The 22401-nt window shown below is 43.6% G+C and overlaps 1 protein-coding gene across 1 annotated transcript in view; it reads right to left on the bottom strand.

The window, feature by feature from the left end:
* The window catches only part of alk (ALK receptor tyrosine kinase), a 278727-nt gene that overhangs the window by 81118 nt on the left and 175208 nt on the right, over positions 1-22401 (bottom strand). The window lies entirely within an intron of this gene.

Here is a 22401-nt window from a genome sequence, read left to right on the forward strand (position 1 = left end):
AAATGCATGGTTTATATGAAAAAAAGACTGAAATTGTTATATAAGAGCATAAAGATCGTTTTTATTGCAGTTCAGCAAGAAGTTGATACAAAACCTTAGTATAGTATTGGATGTACAATAACACTGTGTCTAGTCCTGCGCTCCTGCTTTCAGATAAGCTCCTTAGAAAATAACTATAGAAAGGAATCCTTCTGAGAGAGTCTGTTCACGTTGTGTATTTAGAGTTTCTCAATGGGAAATTGTGTGTGATTCCCTGCCAAATACTGATCCATTGATCCAGCCATCCATCCACATTGTGATATTTTTTCATAACTTTTGGACAGCTAGCTACCTTGCTCCACGCAACCCATATCAAATTGTAAACATATCATTGTATTCTAACTATTTAGACTGCCTTTTAGAGGGTCCAGGTGTCTTCAGTGCTGCTACTATAAAACCGAATATTTTAAAGCTTTGGCATTCAGGATTGTGCACCATTCTGTCTGATGCCAAGTCTTTTTCAGACACACACACACACACACACACACACACACACACACACACACACACACACACACACACACACACACACACACACACACACACACACACACACACACACACAAAGAAAGCCCCCACAGAGCACAGTGTGGACAGTTTATAAACCACAGCCTCAGATGTACCCTAACACTTTAATACAGGATGAATGCCGGCCGGTTTGTACGTTTTTGTGACAAGCTTGGTTTGGGTTTGGGAGGAGATCAGATTTGAAGTCACCTCGTTGTTCTGCTCACACACCTGATGCAAACAAATGAAACACAACGCGGGAGAGACTAAACACGACTGCACATTTAACACAAAACCAAGAGGGAGTTCAGCGCGAGTTCAATGTCTACCGCTCACCGATGCTGAAGTAAATGGGCCGTATTTATGTGATGCTTCTTCCAACAAAATGTGGCCACTCATAGCCCTTCAAAATAAATGCGTCACTTCATTCGTGCACACATTCACACAGCGATGGGTAACAATGAGGCGCGCCAGTCAGTGCGAGCTGCCTCCACACTGAAGAAAGCCTGAGCCGAGGATCAAACCGGCAACCCTATCGCTCGCAGACGCCTCTGGCGGCGTGCGTGGCGCTAACCTAATGAGATACTTGAAACCAAAACGACACAGAGATCTATTTTAAAGATGAGGTCTCCACATGCAGATAGAGCGTTTCGGAGACGAGACCCGAAAAGATCTTGCAGTAAAAACAATGAAAAGTGTGATTCAACAAGAGAGGGCGTGTGAAAACACCTTAAACCATTCTCCATTCGATTATATATTCAAACCTCAAAATAGCTCTTCTACGTCTAGTCAAAACATAAAAGGTCGGAAATAACCCTATCCTCCCAGACACCGCTATCGCGATCAACACAAGGATTTACCTTGTGCTGTGTCTCCATACATTACCCACCCCCTCCTCCCACACATCCCCTCCTCTTCACCCCCCACCCTCCAGTGTCCTGAACCCCCCCCCCCCGGCCCACAGCCCACAGCCATGTGCGCAGAGAGAACGTGTTGAAGCAGACGGGGAGCGATGCGTATCACAGCTAGATGGGGGGCTGCGAGGGGGGCGCGCTCCTTGCCATATCCCATAATAGAAAGGAAATGAAGAACCAGATAAGGGCCTTGACACACCGTCTCCTTGATAACCTTGAAATTATTATATGGGCCGCCAAACAGGCTGCGGCTGCTCGTCTGAGGGGCCAATTGAGAGGGGCGGGCCTGTGTTGACTGTGAGTAATCAGTGTGATCCTGCACTGGCCTGGACTGTAATTCTATAGCATTATCTCGTTCTCTCTTGTGCGGCTGCTGTCAAGGTGGGCGAAAAAAGCTGCTTGAGGTTTTTGTCCGAATGGCGTGTCCGGCCCGATACGAAATCAGAGATTGGTCTAGAAGATGTGATCGTGAATGTCCGTCGGCCCGTCTGTCTGTCTATCCGTCTCTGTGGTTCTGTCCGTCTGTTGGTTCCATCTATCCAGCTATGGACAGTCAGACTTCTAATTGGATAGGCTCGTTCATCAGGGGACTCTGTACTTTTAAGTGCGGATTGTTAACAAAGTCGACTCTAACAGGATGCCTTGGCGAGTCGCTGCAGAGTGACCTTTCTAATGATGCTCTATTAAAGGCAAAGTCTGTGCAGTAGCCTGCAGGGGCTGCATCAGTAAAACATCACAACCCTGATGAAAAGTATACCATGTGCAGTGGCCCATCTGTGTGTGTTGCTACATATATATATATACATCATGAATAGCATAGTTACCAAGGGGGTGGAAACTACTTACACTTGATTAACCGACACACGTATGATCGTTCCCCGTTACAACATTCAGTATCTATCAATCTCTCTCTCTGAGAGCTGAGGGCTAATGAGAGAGCTTCTCCTTGCGTGTGATGGGGTGCACTCAGTGGTGTCAGTAGGGATGGGTGTGTTAGTCCGGGGTGTGTAAGGCTGAGGCTACAACCCTGAATGCTTCATGAATTTAACTTTTTTTTTATGTATTACAAAAATAGAACCCAATGAAAAATAAAGCCCTGGATCTTTTCATCTGTCTTCATCATTCTCATGATGCTGCCTTAGAGCCCTCAACTATAATATGATGCTGTTGATCAGATACACAGGACGGCTTTTGGTCCTCTGTGTGTCATTCAAGCACCAGAGCTAGCCCGCCCCCCCCAACCCTACTACACATTTTGTATGAGTGTGAAGTGGTGTGAAAGAGAGTGCGCCGGTGACAGGGCTTGTCCTTGCTCTTAACTTCATGAACTGTATCTGCATTCATTGTGTGTGTGTGTGTGTGTGTGTGTGTGTGTGTGTGTGTGTGTGTGTGTGTGTGTGTGTGTGTGTGTGTGTTTGTGTGTGTATTGTGGTATTGAGTGCATTAAAAAAACATCCAAACAGAGCCCAAGACATTTAAGCCCTGTATGTCCTCAAATTCTAGAACCACCCCTGGCCACCCACCATCTTAGCAATGCAAAAAAAGATGATGCTGTAATTTTTAAAACATGAAACGTTGAATAAAAATAGGATAGGATAGGGCCAAACAATCCTGGCTCCCCATTGCTCAGGCTGATGTCTTAATGTTATTAATTTCTTCCTCTATGCTAGAACTATTTTTGTGTGTGTGTGTATGTATGTGTTTGTGTGTTCGTGTGTGTGCGTGTTTTTGTGCTTGCGTGCGTGTGCTCGAGTCTGGCCATTTGTCTTGGTTAGTGCCTGCGAGCATGTGTGAGGATGTAGGAGGTGAGCAAGTCCTAACCACATCAGGGCTTATTTGTTTTCTGAGATCTGGTTTGCATTAGCCGAGGGTGTCATCCATCAGAGGCTGAAGAACTGCTGCCTACCTACTGCTGCCTTATCACACTACCAGCCATTTGTTATGGACTGATGAGAGCTCTCATTGATTCAGTCCACAATAACAGAAAAAAGAGAGGCTGGATAGACAAACTGGCAGACCAGGGTGTGTGTGTGTGTGTGTGTGTGTGTGTGTGTGTGTGTGTCTATATATACATTTGTGTGTGTGTGTTGGTGTGTGTGTCTGGGTGAGAGAGAGACAGTATGTTTCATTCATGTTGCGGCATGAAAGTGTGCAAGCCGCATCAACATGCATTAAAGATTAATTGGTTAGAAATAGGAATTACTACTAAGACCAAAAGCGCAGAATTAGTCCTACCTCCCTCTGGTCCTGTACCATCAGAAGATAGGGCTGCATTTACAATTACATTTTCATTTAGGGCGTTTAGCAGACGCTTTTATTCAAAGCGACTTGCAACGGTTCACACACACATTCACACACCGACGGCGGAGTCAACCATGCAAGGCGACAGCCAGCTCGTCGGGAGCAGTTTGGGTGAGGTGTCTCGCACAGGGACACCTAGACACCAGGAGATGCCGGGGATCAAACTAGCAACCGTTCGGTTATAAGGTAATCTGCTCTTATAATATAAATTCCTACTAGACCTATTGTAAAATAAGGTACACTATGAAATACTTATGAACTGAAACTATTTAAAATAAAGTACTAAACAAAACTGGTGGCCATCTTAGATTTGAATGGCCATTAGTCTGCATTGCATTCTGTGTCCTCCTCTGTTTTAAATCAGAATGAGATAATGGGCCCTATCTTGCACCCTGCACAATTTACTTTCTACACCGACGCATATATATCGTTGCTAGTTTGCACATAGCGCAAAGCTGATTTTTCGCGCCACTACACTTGCGCTGTTGGCGAAAAGCAGAGTTGTTGTTCAGGTGCAAATGATACATGGAGCTGTTTTACTGATCGATAAAGCTATTGCACCACTGACCGGTGCAGACCTCGTCTAAATGCCCTACCGGAGAGCGCAGTTGGTGTTGCTATTTTGACGTGCCTAGGCAGGTCAGTACTGTAACATAAGCTTACACACACCTATACACAGCACAAACATGCAAACAATTAACCTAATTTGATATTATGATGTCAAAGATTTTTCATATGTATGAAACTGCATAAAAATAGCATGTGGATTGTGGAAACTTTTTCCATAGGGGCTGAATGAATAAACACTTTAGTAGGCTATGCCATGCGCTAAAATAATAATAATAACAATAATAAACTCGCGCAAAGTAGGCTACATCCCAGCCTTCATAAACAAAATCTTGTTTTTAGGGTAAATTATAACATTGGTTAAATTATATATTTTGGAAACAACAGCTGATACAGCGGTAAGAAGTTTTGCTTTTAAAACAATCCATCTGCAAACACCGTACAGCAAACACATATTTTCTTGACACAGACATTGTGTACAAGCCCAAAAATTGAGTGTTTCAAAGAATGAATGAATGCGGGTGTAGCTTGGTGTGCATGTGCACCCATCTGTTTAAACATACCCAAACTAAAAACGCAACGCATAATACAGTCCAACGGGGGTACACATGCATAATATGAACACAAGTTGGCCTAGGTAACGATAATGTAAACAATACTGTTAAGAAACGATGTTAGTCAATGAATTGTCGCATATCATTAAATAGACCCACAGTAGGGGCCACAGGACCGCATATCATAAATGCGTTAAGTTCTCTTTGCCGATGCAACTTTCTATGGTCTGCTTAGCATTTGTTTGCCTTCCTCTTATTTCACCATTGTCTTAGAGCTTGTCTGTGACCCTTTGCTAGCATGAGTAGATTTGTGTAGAAATTAAAGCAGCTATTTTTGCCTTGGGTACTATCACAAAGGATCTCATATAGGATATGCAAAGAACTTGCCTGTGTGTATGTGTGTTGTCATTTGGAGTTCATTACACACAAGCCATGGGCATCTGATACAGAAATAAGGTTTTCAATAAAACCAGGGGCACAAGTGTCCCCAGCATTAAATGCTCAATGGGTGTATAGTTAATCACAATTTGGTATTACTTAGCCTTGTAACAGAAACCCTAGCAGACATATCCACACATTCTTTGATCGGTGGGCTGGTGGTTTTAGCATCACATTGAGGGGATTTTATCAAAAGCCTTGAAGATGAAATCAACCACAAATCACGGAAGCGCACACAGAAAATAGTGGCAAGAGGAAGGAAGGCTGGGGAGGCTGGGGCGCGGGGGAGGTTGTCCTGCGGTTGGTTTCTTAATGTAAGCTTAGAGATAGCAAGATCTGGGACTCCTACTTAAGCCACATTGATTTTGACTGTCAAATAGCATGGCGTACAAAAGGCACAGGGGCAACTATCAGAAAAAGGCAATAGATACAATCTAAGCACCTGACAAGCCCTGGTTGGCCAACAGCCTCTCCCACAAAGTTGAATGGGATGCATTTGAATGCCGTCTGTAGGGAGTGGAATCTATTTTGCCGGCGTTGGGCTAAAATGATTGAAGAGAATGAGCTATGGATAGGGTCAGGCCAGGATAGAGATGAATGATATCACTCCAGGGACCCGATTGCTGTTTCCAAAGTATGTTGGAAAGGAGTGCTTTTCTTTACTTTTGGCTGGCACAACTTTAGGGATTTTACAAAGTGACGTTAAAGGGAGGATTTATTATCCAGACTGTTATTCTTATGATCTACTTAACCTTTATACACATCTTCCAAATACTAATTCATTGGAATTACGCCTGAAAGACAATACTGTGACTAAGAATTCCTGATTATGGCAGCCTTTGGACACAAGCATAAAAGAGTGAAACTAATGGGGTCACTGAGGGCCAGGATGAGCAGCTCTGTTTTCATGTGCGCCACATTAAGTGCAGTGCGTTTCATAGTTATATTGGGCAAAAAATTACATTGAAATTAATATAAAAGAGAGTGCTCTCAGCATATTCACTGTATACTTTTGGTTTGTAAACCTCATCAAACAAAACACACATACGCACTTAGCATGTACGCTCGTACGCACGCGCACACACACACACACACACACACACACACACACACACACAAGGTCAAACCTTGTGTGTTTTTTAATGCACGTTTATGTTCATGTGCATTAAAAAAAAAAAACACGCACACACACACACACTAGTAAACTACACTCAAAAGGACACACATTTCAGAGTGATGCAGTTTAAAATGAGAGTGAAAGAATATATAGGCACATAGGGCAAATGTACTCTGTAAAAGCCCACATCGTCCATAAAAAGGGTCTCAACTATGACAAAATATGTCAAGTTGTAAGCCATCATTCTGGCCTTTTCTCTCTGGAATACAAATCGCAGCAGGCAGTCCCGTCACGGTCCTCATATTTTTACACCTCTTCAGGTATGATTTGAGAGCTCTGTGAGTCACACTGGTTAAGGGGGTATTTCATGTTCATATATATTGTCAGACACAAGGTCAAACAGACAGAATACACTTAAGAAATGTTCCAGGATTCTCATCCCATCTCTAAAAATAATAAAAAATAAAACAAATGTGTTCTCTGTTTCGCAGTAAATAATATTGAATCATGATTATTTATTTCCCCCCCACACCCCTCAAAACGCCCTGAAAAAAATGGTCCAAACACAAAAATGATTTGATGTGAAAAATGTTCTTAAAATTTAAGATAGATAAAAAATACAACAACAGAAAAAAAACCTGCCTGTTTTTTATACCAAGGTGCCTGGGTAAGATAGATTGGATGCTAATGTCTTAAAAAAAGATTAGGAAAGCAAAGAGTCAAAAGGCTACCGCCAGGCTAATGACAAAAAAGAACATTAGCAAGAGAGGGAGATGAGCATGACGTAAGCCCATAGCCTCATATTCCTGGCCTTACTCCTCCAGTCATGTGGATGTGCTAATGTGTTTTTATGCTAATGGTTTCAAGAACTTTGAAGAGAGACTTTGACTTTCATGACTTGTGAGCCAAATTACATCCTTGGCATCCTATGTTGTTGCTACTCTTGTAAACAAATGGCAGGAATGAATCTCTTTGACTTCTACAGGTAGATGCAATACGAGGAAAACATTATGATTGTTTCTTATTCAATGAAGGAATTTGGAACCCTTGAATTAAACTGGAGTTAGCGTATCTAAGTAGCCTTGAAGGAGGATTTCAAATGAAATATTTAAATAAATCTTTTCAGAATAATACATTTCAGTTAAAGGGACTCTTACCTTTGTTGCATTTTTACACTTTTTTTGGATAAGGTTAAATTGGTATTAATAAGGTAATAACACTCTAATATGCAAGACAGACCAACCAGGAGTAAAAACAAACAATTATTTTACTCTCATAATATTTAGTGAAAACTTCAACCAATACAATTCTTCGGACCGAATGACCTTATTGGCCGACAGACCTGTCTGTTTGCTGCATGGATATATAAGGTTTTCCGTCTGCTTCTTGTGGCGCATTCGGGCCCGCGTCATCAAGGCGCGTCCTCAACTAGAGGGTTTGTTTTGATTCCACGGCAGACAGTAGCGAGTAGCGACCGTAGCGACTGACGATGGCAGACCAAAGTGGTCCACGGCGTACTGAAACTGCACCATTCAGTCCGATTAGGGGACTCATCTCGGACTCAGACTCACAGAGTTACCCTCCTCTGGAGCCTCAGGAAGACCTCCAGACTGTTGGCCACCAACTGCACCATTCAGTCCGACAAGGGGACCCGATTCGGCCTCAGAAGCCAAGTGGTCCCGCTCCCCTGGATGATTCTCAGGACCTCCAGACCGTTGGCAACCAACCGCACCACTCAGTCCGATTAGGGGACCCGTTTCGGACTCAGACGCGAAGTTGTCCCGCTACTCTGGAGCTCCGGGAAGACCTCCAGACCGTTGGCACCCAACCGCACCACTCAGTCCGATTACGGGACCCATTTCGGACTCAGACGCGACGTTGTCCCGCTACTCTGGAGCTACAGGAAGACCTCCAGACCGTTGGCACCCAACCGCACCACTCAGTCCGATTACGGGACCCATTTCGGACTCAGACGCGACGTTGTCCCGCTACTCTGGAGCTACAGGAAGACCTCCAGACCGTTGGCACCCAACCGCACCATTCAGTCCGATTAGGGGACCCATTTCGGCCTCAGACGCTACGTTGTCCCGCTACTCTGTTTGTAATGCTCATACACCTTTCTTATACTCAGTGGGACCACTGTCCTTCAACATGGGGCCTCAAAACGGTATCACACGAAGCCCATAAAATTACAGTGAGCCACCTGCTAAATTTCTTGTTTACTAGACCCCTGGTAGATATTATGACCCCAGGGAGTCTAAACATAACCCATGGGAGTCTAAACATAACCCATGGGAGTCTAGAACTTTTGTACTGTAGCGACCCTGGGACAGTTAAATAGTTTGTGTGTTATGTGTTACATTATATTTCGTTGTCCGCTATGCCAGTTGTTCTATGTGCATGTATTGTAATGTTCTTCTTGTCAATCAGCGTGGGGGCGAATCATTAGGTCAGCTGGGGGAGGGCCTTGGAAGAACAGGAGGGTGGGGGCCTGCACGCGAGTGAGACCGTGTTGGGGGTTGCCGGGGTAAACGGGGTTTGTTTTGTGTCGGTTTTCTGCCGTTGGTTACAATGTTACGGGTTTCAGTGACCTGGTTTTGGTTCATTAAAACTACCTTCAACTACTAATGACTCGACATCATTATGTCACCAGCGAGGTCGTTACAGTACTCTAAAAAATAACGCTTAGTTTTGTACTCTAAAAAATAACGCTTAGGGGGTGGGGCATTGGAGGAAGGCGGGATGATTTGAATGTGCTGTAATTCTCAAATGCAACAAAGGTGAGAGTCCCTTTAAGTTAAATAAAAAATAACGAAAGATAAAAAGTTGATGTCTGTCGTCAGAGAGTATCAGTTCCTGGTTTGAATCGTTTGCTCAGTGAGTACCTTCCATAGGTTCTATCCAGGGCAGTGCTCACCTAACCTTAAACCACTTCTAGGATATACTCTTCTGTGGCACAGTATTCATCTTGTCTTCTTGGCACAGCGAAGACCTTCTGGGATTGGGTTAGCCTCGTAGCCTGGGGAGCCCTCCAGACGAGCAGAGGGTTGCCATCTGGACGTCTTCCAGAGCCAGGAGTAAGAGCACACCGTGTACCAGACCTACGTCCACTCTCAACGCAACCTGATTTTATTCTTCAGGTCAGCCACAGCTGACCCCATGAATAAATCAAGTTATTTCTTCTTCAGTTTTATTTTTTTCTCTTTTACCCGCTGATGAAGCTACTCACTTTCAACTACTGTGTACTCCCTGCTCCCTGCTGCAGCCTTCGTTCTCCTGCAGAGTGGAGGAACAGCAGTACGGCTGGGCCAACAAACACAACAAAACACCCGTACACGGTAGAAGGACTAGGAACAAACAACCAAATACTACTGCTGGTTGGACTAGGAACAAACACAACAAAACACCCCGGTAGAAGGACTAGGAACAAATACAACAAAATACTACTGCTGGTTGGACTAGGAACAAACACGACAAAACCCCCCCGGTAGAAGGACTAGGAACAAATACAACAAAATACTACTGCTGGTTGGACTAGGAACAAACACAACAAAACACCCCGGTAGAAGGACTAGGAACGAATACAACACAAGACCACGGCTATTCGTACTAGGAACAAACGGACTGATTTAGCAGAACATTTTATCCAAAGCAACTTTCAGTGAATTCAGATTGTGGTTATTAGGGAGCAGGTAGGAGGAGGAGGACTAATGAACACACTTGCCTCATAATTAGCTACCAGCAGACAACTTTATTGGGACATTGATATTATAGGCAGTCGGATATTAAGGTTCAAATGACATTTTTCTCACATAGAAATGGGGTTGCAGGGCAAAGTGCAAAAGTGAGTTGGGAATCACTGTGCTAGAGCTTTGGCATCTTGGTCAGCCTACTGCAGTGCTGTGGACATTGAGAACTGAAGCCAGTAGCTTTTGGCCTGTCCCTATTCAATCAATGAAATTCCTTCAGTTTTCTTTTTTTCTCATAGTGAGTTCTGAAAGATATTGTAGATAACAGGGCGTGACAGATCAGCGTCATATCAGCAGTGTCTGTGTGGCAGAGGTACCTCAGCCGCGGCCACGGCAATCAGATAGCTTGTATGGCGCAGTTACAACTCTAACAGCGCCGTTACTGCATGCAGCACATCTGGGACTGAAACACGGGGAGGACACAAACCGGGGCTTGGATGTACAATTTATCTACAGGCTGAAGAGCCTGAGGAGGAGAAACAGCTGTGTGCGTTTTTATTTTTTTGAAATGGTGCATCATTTTTCCCCATACAAGTACGCACATTAATTTGGAGAGGAAAAAAATAATAATGCTTTTGCTGGGACCTAGCAAGCGGGACCAGATTTATCTTGTTTTAATGTCTGTCTATTATCTTCAGTGTTCCGAGAACCCCCTGTCAGGATTTACATATAGCCCAGCAGGAGCAATTAAACATGGTTGCTCTGTGAACAAGCCATCGATTACCAGCAGCATCATCCCCCCCACAACAGGCCCAGCCTCCGACCTGTTGTTGGCCCTCTCATAATTATCTCTGTTTTCCTGCAACTTTGTGCCAATTCATTATCTGACCAATAAGGGATGTTGTTACTAGGTCTGGAAACGGGAATGGGATTTGATAATGAGATATTTATGGCGGTGTGTCGAAATGCAGCGCCGCCATAGTTTGTTGTGAGCAGTACATGACTCTTTATGTGCGTGTATTGGAAATGTGATCCATATAAATGCCGTGACGCATAGCAGATGCAAGCGCTGTTCCGATGATGTTTCCGTTGCCGTTATTCCGGGCGGTTAAGAGCGCTACCTTTGTACTTCCTCGATGTTAGAACAACAACAAACGACTAAAGTTCAATAGAAGAGAAGAGGTGTGACAGCCGCTCTCGCGTCCATTTCCAGCTCCCTTGATGCATGACTTCATTTGGTTTCTCTCTCCCTTCCCTCCGTTTACTCTTATTTCTGATAAACCTCTCCGTTATCCGCCTGCTTCATCTGTTTTTGTTTTTTGTTTCACTCCCTCACCCTCTCTCTCTCTCTCTCTCTCTCTCTCTCTCTCTCTCTCTGACTCCATGAGTGTAACCCCCCCCCCCCCCCCCCCCCCCCCACACCTCCTCAATCTCTTTGATGACGGGATGTCTGCTCGCTCTCTCCTTCTGGAACCCTCCAACGTAGGCACACAGACACCCACATGCAGCCTCAGATCATCGGCTGTGCTCTGTGGCCTTCTTCATGTTGTGCCTTGACAAGATTTCATCTCAATTGCTGTATTACTTTTTTTTCTTTTTCTTTTCTCCTCGCCCCTACCCATCACACTGCTACGCTGAATAATTCAGCACTCGCTGGCGATGCCAATCGCATTTGACATCTAATGATATCATGTTGACAGAAAGATGACTGTAATTGTGGGGATGGGGAAATGAGAAGAAACCGGCCAGCAAGCTAGGCCCCTCTGCTTAACACGTCTCTGTCTCATTGAACTGTGACCCACCCTGTGGTTAATCCAGGCAGGACAACCCCTTGGGCAAGGCATGTTCTTCTCACATTTTTCCATAGCCATATTATACTTCAGTATTATGCTACAAAAAGCTGTGTTACTACAGCAACTTTGAGACATACTTTGTCGTAGTTATTAGACGGTAACGGTACGATCTTCAGTGGAATACAGATTTACTCACTAGAGTTTCTAGCAGGGATATGGCTATAAAATATCAGCCAATTACTAATGACCTCAGTACGCATTGGTACTTCATAAAACATAAAATAATTAATAAAATAAATGTGTGTCCCTTTTATGAATGATGAAAACCCTGCAGTGCAGCCGTAAAACGTACTGGGGAGGAAGAAAATAAAAGTGACTGACAAAAAAAAAGTAGTGTGAAATTAAAGGATGAAAGACATATGGGAGGGATCACATGGCTGCTTGCACTTTTTAATTATGGCCCCCAAATTAAATTACTCCGCAACCTCATACTCCAGCCCAGCCAAAGGAAATTGCTCCGACCAAGTGACAGCCCTCGTTTGATTAACCTCCCCTCTCCGCTTCGCATGCTCAACACAAAGGAGCTGTTGTTATTCCAGGGCCGGAATCCGACAGCAAGTTCGGCAACTGTCAGTCAGTGAGTGAGGTTCACCAAGGCACGATAGATCACCGAGCTCCGTGATGCATCAATCCTAAAAGAAACAACTGTCAGTTACATGCCCTAGCGATCAACCTGTTGCTGCTGTTCTATAAAAAAAAAGAAGATATTAATATAATGTGCTAATGGATTAGCAACACAATGCTCAAGGGTCAGGCAAGCGGCAAACAATTTATTCTAGACTTTTTTGGACACGACAAAGTGATTACCCGGTCTGTGTTATGTGTACAGCACACCGATAACGCAGCCGGTACAAAGCAATTAGTGCAAAAACATCTAATTGTCACTTGTTGAACGATTTTTTTACTTAAATCTGTCTGCCATTTCATGTGTGACATCGGCTAGAAACAAGCTCACAGGGTAAACAACATACAAGCCTTTGGCTAAATGACTAAACGTTCAGGTAACCTATTGTGCAAAACAAGGGGATGCTAATTGAGTTCACTGTCAAAGCCAGTGTATTCTGTTTATCCATGTTTGTCATAAATATGTGTCTGTGCAAAACTCGATCATCATAGGACTCTAGGTATCTCTGTAGCAATGAAAAGCAAACTAAATAAAGATTAGCTTCTAAATATGAAGAATTTAAAGATTAAGGAAGCTGAGAAGTGCAGACTATATAAAAATATAAAGCACTTCAGAACATGTTTCTGTTTTTTGATGTGTTGGCTCAAAATAACATCCTTAAGTAAAAAAAATCACAGTGTGTTGAAAAGGAATATTAAAGCCATATTTATGTGTAAACTCTAGGCTTGGGGTTATGTGTGAGTGCGTGCACGGGTGTGCTCCATATCTGAACGGGAATCACAAATGAGCCATAAATATGGCAGTTGCCGAGTTTTTCTGCTAGATTAAAAAGCTAAATATCAAAACATATTTGACATAAACACACTTGTTTGTCAAACGGTTTAAACACACATTCACTCAGGGAAAACCACATGGGCAATCAGGAATTTTTTGTTGAGTTAATTAGGCTATTTTTTTAAGACTTAATACCATCTAGTTAAACTCTACCTGAACCAGACAACTTAAAATAACTTCCAAAACAAAAACCCAAGGAAACTGGAGAAGTAAAACGGAATAACCTGATCTTCCCAGAGAAAAAATTGTCGGAACAAATCTTTGTCTTATACGAATAATATGCCCTAGAGTCTAGACAATACTTTTTTCCTTTCATTTGTTTTCTCTTTAGAGACCCCTTTTTTAGTGAACTTCATGTCATGTTCTCATACTACCTCAGTCTTTTGCAATGCCCTATTCCAAAACTATATAAAATCCTCTATTCAGCATCAGAGGAAAGCGTAACGATGGTATTGCACAAGTCCCATGCATTTCAAATGGAATCATTTTTTAAATCAACATCTGCTGCAGAGGTCATATTCTGGAACGTTAAACATTACTTTATGTAAGTTTATCCTCCACAGTCTGCCTCTTCTCCAAACCTCTCCTCTGGGTGATGTAAAAAGGGGAAGGTAAAGACACTAGAACAAATAGCACTGCATAGAATAAACAGTGTGGGATATTGGCTTTGTTCCATTACCTAGCCCAAAAAGGGTTGATTTCTTGTTACTTTTTTCAGTAAAATACATATAATTACAGAGCTCAGTGGGGCCGAGAGGTCCCGACACCATATTTATGCATTATAGCCCTTCCACAAAAAACATCTAGTGAAATGTGTTCTGACTCATTTCAATCTTCCATTTTAGCGGGAAATAGAAACAGTGAATTGTAGCATCAGAGGGGTAAAACAGCTCCCACACAACCAGCTCCCAGTGCAATTAGACTGGAATGGGGTTCAAACCTGCCAATGACAAAAAGATGTGATGCACTTTTGCTAAATTGTTCAAAAACTTGACAGCCTAAAAAAACTCTTATGCAGGGTCATTCTCAAGATTATCTTCAATTGCCTAGGATTGCCCATGGAGAAGACAATTCTGTACTTAATAGCAGACTAGCATGATTTCGAGAAAAACAACACAAGGCGCTTTTTATTTGGGGTGCTTTGCGATTCGAGCGTAAAGGAGCAAGGAGAGGGCGCAGAATAACTCTGATAGTATCAAAACGTAAATGGGCTCCATCAAATACGAACACGTCTCCGCCTGCTCCCCCTCTCTGATTGAAATGAGTTACGGGAACCTCTGAGGCTGAGACGAAATGGGGCTGAATGAAACTGGGCCAGAGTGACTGACAAGTGGCTCCAAATGAAATAAATCAGGGGAAGAAAAAAAAAATAAAACCTTGTTATGTGAAGACACACAATGCTTTCCCCACAAAATGTGTTCAACCAGAGGAAGATAAAAGAGACACAACACTTCTACTTTCCCAAGCCTGCTTCCTCACCGGGAGAAAACCTACTGAATGCCGGCTGTTCTTTCTAATTTGCACAAGTGTGTTTTCTTACGAGACTCCAGTAATTAATCTATAAACTCAACCTGCATGGTTCCTGCACAGAAGAACAATACAATAATAAAGAGGTTTTCAACATAAGAACATATCCATGGATGTTGGGTGGATGGGGGTGTGCCTGCATTTTGTGTGTGTGAAAATGCAGAGGTACCATAAAGAAGTATACAGATGCCAAAACTAAAATACAAGGAATTCTTTACAATGGCGATAAGTCAAAAGACTTATCGCCATTGTAAAGAATTCCTTGTATTTTAGTTCCAAGGCCTGTATAAGGTGTATTACCAAAGGCTTTTGGTAGGGGGATAGGGGGTCATTAAATAAGAGGTTATAGCTGGGTTCTGATGAGTTATTATGTCCTACGAGGACCGACATGGACTAGACTTATAGATCGAAAATACGAATTGAATACTTTAACGGAAGAGAGGCGGATCTAGTAATATTGTCCAATACAGCGTATGATTGCAATATTAATTGCAAACCTGACTCACTACCTAGTTTTTGAGTAGTTCACACAATTAATGGCAATTATGTGGCCATTTGCATTGCTCTTTACTGCAAACAGCAAGAAAATGTCAAAAAAGAGGCCGGGGTATAGGTAACTAAGCAAAGCTAGTGGACTGGCACACAATTTGCCATATCAGAGCAGAAAATACCAAATACCTTCAAAGGAACCAAATACTTTGAACCTTACCTTGAAAAAAACACATAATATGAGTAGTGGCCCGTGGCTCTGGCTGTGACAGAGCAGCTAATCAATATGTGCAATTCTTTATGGCTGTATTCTTTGTGTTTTTATTTCAACTTGTTCAACATGATATGCATGTCTTGGAAAAAGAAAAAGTTACCCGCTAACCTGAAGCGTGTCTTTAACAGTGAAACCATCACAAGCTCTCAGAGGGCGATCACATGCGCGGCAGCGGCAGCAGCTGCTATTGTTGTTTTGCCTTGGCACAGTGACCTGACCACATGGCTGCAGGTCGCACAGGTAACGCTTTCCGCTCCCGCGAGGCCATTCACGCACAGTACACTGTCCAGCACCAAGGCGAGGATGGTCCTCCCCCTGATTCCTATTATATATACATGCGCACTACATGAGCAGAGAAAAGGAGAAAAAAAAAAGAAAGAAAATCCCACACAGGTTTTTTAATTACGTCCGTGTGTCTACTTAAGTTTAACCTTTTAAGGTCGACCCATTCTGAAGGGTGAAGTTTCCCGCAGTGCCTCAGGACGGGCACACAATAAGTCAGCGCTGCTTAGCATTCACCGCCAGGGTCCAGGGGAACTCCACAGCGTCGTCTGCACCGCGTGGGGGGGTGTCTCGGGGTGAGGGGGGTGAGGGGGGTGAGGGCTGGGGGTGAGCCGGGGTGGCCGGTTGAAGATGATAAAACACGCTCAAAGCTCGGCGGGGATTTATTGTTTGGCTCCCCTCCTCACACACAGCTCCGCGGTGGCTTTCTCCCCCGCGCTAGATTACATGTCAAAAGTGGCGCGGCAAGCAGATATTTCAGCCAATAAGTGAGGGGCGGAGGGAGAGGGGGGAGGAGGGGGAGACAGGGACAGAGATGGGGAAGGCAGGGGGGGGGGGGGGATGGTGCACCGGGAGCAATATCGCAGAGCCTTCGCAGAGAGTGAGGCTCGTATTGACCCCTGACCCCATTGTGCAGTAGAGTGATGGCTGACCATAAACCTGCCCGACATCATCCGGGAGGGGGTGGGGGTGGGGGTGGGGGGGTTGGGTGAAACGGATTATAGCGCCGCGAGGAGTGAGATACTCAGAATGGAGTGCAACCTGCTTAGCCACGTACCACGCTGGCTGCGGTTGCACCGCTCCATTGCGTGCTTCGCGGTGTCAGATTAGTGAACAAATCATAGCAGACAAGTAGTCATATAATGGAGATTACGCACACACACACACACACACGCACACACACACAAATGTACACAGACTCACATCCACACACACAGCTTCTCTCTGAGGGTCAGATAAATATACACAAGCAATTCTCCCGGGAGTAAATAATCATAATTTATGTCAAGATAGTCCTGTGTTGCTCAACTTGAGGGATGGGGGCTTAGGTTTTCCTTAAGATGATATACGCAATAAGAAATACATTCAGCAAGATTAATTTCGCACACAACAGAAGCCATCCATCAGGTCGAGTCACACAGGCACATGGAATACATGATACGTAAAAAGCATCTGAGCATGCCAGCAGTGTAATTAAACCGTCCCTTGACAGGTGTCAAATGAATAATGTTTTTTTTTGGATGTTTAACCATGTTACTAATTAAAATAATCCATCTTCAACACACACATGCACATTTTCATCCAAAAGCTGTATTTGCATTTTAATGAAATTCAAATTTGCGTTTTGTGGTAAAGTGAACCCCCATGTGAAACACTGACTGATGTGTTTGGCAATAAGAACACTTAAAATATTAATTATAACATGTTTGTTTAATTCACTTTTAATTGGTACTATAATGCGACGACAAACAATGAAGAAAGAAAACAAAGAAAGAAATCATGATGAAAGGCAAAGCTGTTGCCGACCAAAAAAGCTTACACCGTAAGAATTACTGAAAAGCAACTCCTAACTTCAACAACATCCTGCCTCGCTAGCATGAAACCGTTCCCTTCTTAGAGGACCGTAATAAGAAAATATAACATGGCTGTGTGGTCCATATTACATTTACCACGTGGCTGCGCCTGTTTCTTTCAAGCATTAGTTCCAAATGCCACATAAGGGACATTTGAAATGTGAACATGCTCCGATCGATCAATATAAGTTTAAGTTTGCAATGTGGGGAAAATGGGAACAATGTATTGTTCCAGTCCCTGAACCACCTCTGTATGTCTCACGGCTTGTCACCTTCCATTGAAGACGAAGCAATAGCACTTCTGCTACTCTCTTCTAAGTTGTACCCTGATAGCCGATGTAACAGACCCTGTTCAGAGGGGTGTCACCGTAGAACAGACAACAGGTGTCGCACATAAAGCTTATTAAGGCTCTGCTCCTTTTATGACTGATCATCGTTTGAAACTGACGGTGTTTTTTTCATGGGAGACATGGTACTTTCAATATGACGGAAAATTGCCAATGTCTATCCCATGAGCATTTCTAATGCACAAGCCCTACACCAGCTCTGTGAGAATTGATCAAGATGAGTGTTGACTAGCTAAGTCTGCTGCCCACGCCGTGATACAACAGGAGCAGATCCATTACTAGTGTTATGAGGGACACCGGTGTTTTCCTTTGTGAAAAGGATTTAAATAGAAAGAGGAACAATTGAACAATTAATAGAAGGTGAAGTCCGGCCCGCAACTGAAAAATCTGCCACCAATCGGAAAAAGCATTATCTGTAAATAAACAACATGTTTGCCAGAAGCCACTAGTTGAGTAGCCCTCTTGCTTCCTCTCTTTCCTGCTCCCACTCTGTGCCACTCTCTCCCCTTCCTTCCACAGAGAGAACACGGAGCGTGGCCAGATGGGACTTTCAGGCAATAATGGCAAATCACCTCCACCCCTCTCATCCTTGCAGCCTGTTACTGCAACATTTCCAGGTACAGCCTGATCATACACGATACAAACGGCTAAATGAAAACATCTAGTGGCCGTGTGCTGACAGGCCAATCATGTGCAACACCTTTCAAAGACCAAGAAAGTCCTCAGCCCAGTGAACATTGGATATTTGTTTCATTATGAACTGCGGGAAAGAAGAGGGAAATAATGATAATAATTATGAATACAAAAATATCAAAAAAATGCAAGTACTAGAAGGTTTTCGTCACCTAATAACGTGTGATATTTGAAAAATATGTCTAAAACCCTTTTATTACCAGAATTTCTGCCTAAAGACTAATCCTGGCTTGGCATGTCATTATAAATGTCTCATAACACCCATGTTAGGCACCCTAACAACAACTAACTTTTCCTATTATGAGTAATTGGGAAATACTTTTCATTTGTACAATACTTTGTAAGAAAAAAACATCCACAGATAAATGATTCATTGTTTTCTTTTCTTTCATGAATTCTCCATCAGGTCTCCAGAGGTCAGCAAAGGGTACTGATACCCCCCCAGAGTTCACCACTAGCGGACGTGTGCCTGACATGCCCCTCGCGGTTCATTCAAATGCGCAAGAGAGAAAGAGAGAGATAATCTCTTCCAAGGGCGTCGTGTCAAAGCCTGCTCCCAGATCAGCTTCATCAGAGCGTAATTAACGTGCAACACGCTGACGTCCATCCGAATCGGGATGATCGTTATTATTGTTGTTAGCAGAAGTAATATGCAGCAAGCGTCCTCGTACATCACAGTCTCGTCTCGAGGCCTGATACTGCTCCTTGGCATTCAACCAGGTGGATCAAACTGTGCATATTCATTTTTTTGTATTATTGTGTTGATGCTTATTAAATTTGAAATCTGCTTCGGAGGTTATTAGAGTTGTCCCTGCCAAAAGAAGAAGATAAATATCAACATCAAGAGTACTTATGTAACATCTGTCCATGTCGCCAGCGTTCCCTGAAGTATAGACTATTCCCCTTTCCTCTGGTGGATATCTCCAGCTCCAGCTTCAGTAAATCAGTTCTGTTTAGAGACCTTCACGGCTCAATGATCCTCTACAGCCCCGGCTTGACCATCAGCCATCAGCCCACTGTCCCAGCCCCATTTGTCTTCCCCAGCCTCTACTTACTCCATACAGTCCCACCCTCAATGCCTTCCTTGCCCCCTCTCCCTGTTCCTCCTGTCCTTTGCTCGTTCACTCGTTCCTTCCATCTTTAATCCTTTCCCTCCATCCCCCCGTTCAGTTTGTCCCACTTCCCCTGTTGGGTCATGCCGAAAATACAAAAGAATATTCCATCAATTGCCGGCACTCACTCTCTCTCTTCCTCTTCCCTCCCTCCCTCCTTCCCTCTGCCTCTCTCTCTCTCCTTCCCCACTATTTGTACCCCCCTCCCTCTCCCTCTCTTCCCCTCTCTACTTAGCTCCCTCCTCCCCCCTCCCCCCTCCCTTCACCCTGTCCCTCAATTAAGTGCGGCGTGGCCAGATTACAGCTGAGCGCGTAGCAGTAGTGCCAGTGTTCTGTGCCACGGGGGGGCTGTAATCCACTCCAGAGTAACATCAGCACCGCAATCAATCAGCGGTATCACCGCATCCAGAAGCCCTTCACTCGACCACCCACCCACCCCCCCCCCCCCCCCCCCCACACTCCCCCCATCCCGCCCGCCTCGGAGACCGCCACTCGATACAGCACCGCCCGTCAACCACCAACTGGCACGTAGTTAACGCGCCGGGCGCGGGGAGCTGTGTGAGTGAAGCTGTTAGCAGGATGTCTGTCTGTCTCTCTCTCTCACCCTCTCTCTCTCTCTCTCTCTCTCTCCCTTCTCTTGGAACCGGCCACGCACAGCACCTGCTCTCATTTGGCTGTTGTGAATAGCACCTTGGAAACGCGTTAAGCTATGCGGTGATGGACATCCATGCGAGGCAAAGCGACGGGGGTGGAAAAAAAGACACAGACGGACAACGCAGAGGCCGAGGAGTAGAAAGTGAAACAAACAAACAACTTATTCATCTGATTTTGGAGTCTGATTAGAATAGGTTGCAGACTTCTCCGGCTTCTGCAGAGGACGGCTTGACATTATGGGGTGGACACGCCACTGTGCAGGCTAACATTTTTATTTGATTCGATCTTTTTGGACGGGATTGGGCCGCTGCATTATTGATTGCAAACACTTCTGTGGTCACATTTGTGGACAATAGGGTATTAGCCATGTTGACTCTCCCAGCTAAGAGAAAAACACAGGTGGATCAAATGAAATGGTAAGAAGGGGATTTTTTTAGAATACTTTTACGAACTATTCTTTGGAAACAAGGGAGAATATGAAACTCTGATTGGTTATGTCAGTATCATAATTCCCCGCCCCCCCCCAGGAAAACAAAGAGTTACATTGTGAACAGTATTCATGGGGTCAATGTTTAGGTTAGTATTAATCATGGGCCAAAGTTTCTTTGGAAGAATGTGGATAGTGTTGTAAAGAATTGCTCAAAAGCAGCGAAAATGCATGCTTCATGCCAACAAAGTCCTAATTAACCCAGTCAGACGCACAAATCAGAGATTTAACCTGGCTGATGCTAACCTTACTGATGTTACAGTGCTTTTCTAACTCAGGGAAATATACTTGGAATTCCAATTATGTTAACAATAATTAAAAGTTTTGTATTTGTTTGTTATGTGTTGTTTAGTTCAATCTTTTTTTTAAATATTGAATTAGACAGCATTGCCTCATCAATTAGCTTGATAGCTTCATAGAAACCATTGTATATTAGCACATTTTATTCTGTACTCCATTTAAATTGGAATGGAGTGATAGCGTATGAATAGTAATAATATCGCAATTGAACGTGGCAACTGAGGGAACACAGCGCAATGGATTGCTAGAAGATGAACAGGATTCCTGTGCAAAAGCCCTTCCACTCTCTCTGAAGATGTTTTTGACAGTTGTTTTTGAAACCCCATTAGTGCCATTAGTGTTGTTCTATGAATACAATCCATAAGCAGTGACACCACATGCCTGTAGACTTCTTATTTGTCTCACTTTAGTGACATTTAGCGGAACCCATTGTACGCAGCTCGCTGCCAACTAACGCTGTTAATTGCTACATTCCTATAGCTCTCCCGGGTTATAATTGATCGCAGTCATTAAGATGGAGATGAGCTTTGGACGACACATTCGCACAGAAAACCGCACGCACACTTCCACTGAATTTATGATGTGATAAAAAAGCATCATTATTTCAGCTTAGTTATGAAATTGAATAAAAAATTATGCCTGAGGGAAAGAAAAATTTAGATTTTAGAACGTCTTTCCGTCAGAATATATGGATGAAGCACTATTCAATGAGGGCAAGTCGACGTTACAGTCGCTGATTGATGATGTTTCTAATCGAGTCGAATGATCCCACTGCTACTCAATGCGTACCATTGTCACCTGGTATAACTAATACGCCAAAGTGGGAGTATAACTAGCTTCAACTTCTTGTGAATGCACAGCTAAACTTGCGAACTTAACTCCCACATCATGCCCTTATTAATAATGAATAGGGATTTGCCTGCTTCACTGCTCTTTTCTGCTTATTCTTACTTATGCATGTCAACAACAAAGACATAGATTTCTCCTGAGTGATTCAATATGGGCTCTAAGTATGTATGCATTTAGTGGAGCTATCCGGGGGCCAGTTTGCTACTTTAACAACTGCTCTTGCTTATATTGGCTTTCAGAGAGATCACTTATGTTCAAGTTAAATGAGTTGCCTTTATCACAATCTACGGGTGTCTCAATACCCCGAGACTGAGATAGGAACCTGTAACAAAAGCTACTGAAAATAAACAAATTCAAACAGGGTGAGGGTTGGCC

Source organism: Gadus morhua, chromosome 5, assembly GCF_902167405.1.
Source record: "Gadus morhua chromosome 5, gadMor3.0, whole genome shotgun sequence".
Taxonomy (NCBI): Eukaryota; Metazoa; Chordata; class Actinopteri; order Gadiformes; family Gadidae; genus Gadus; species Gadus morhua.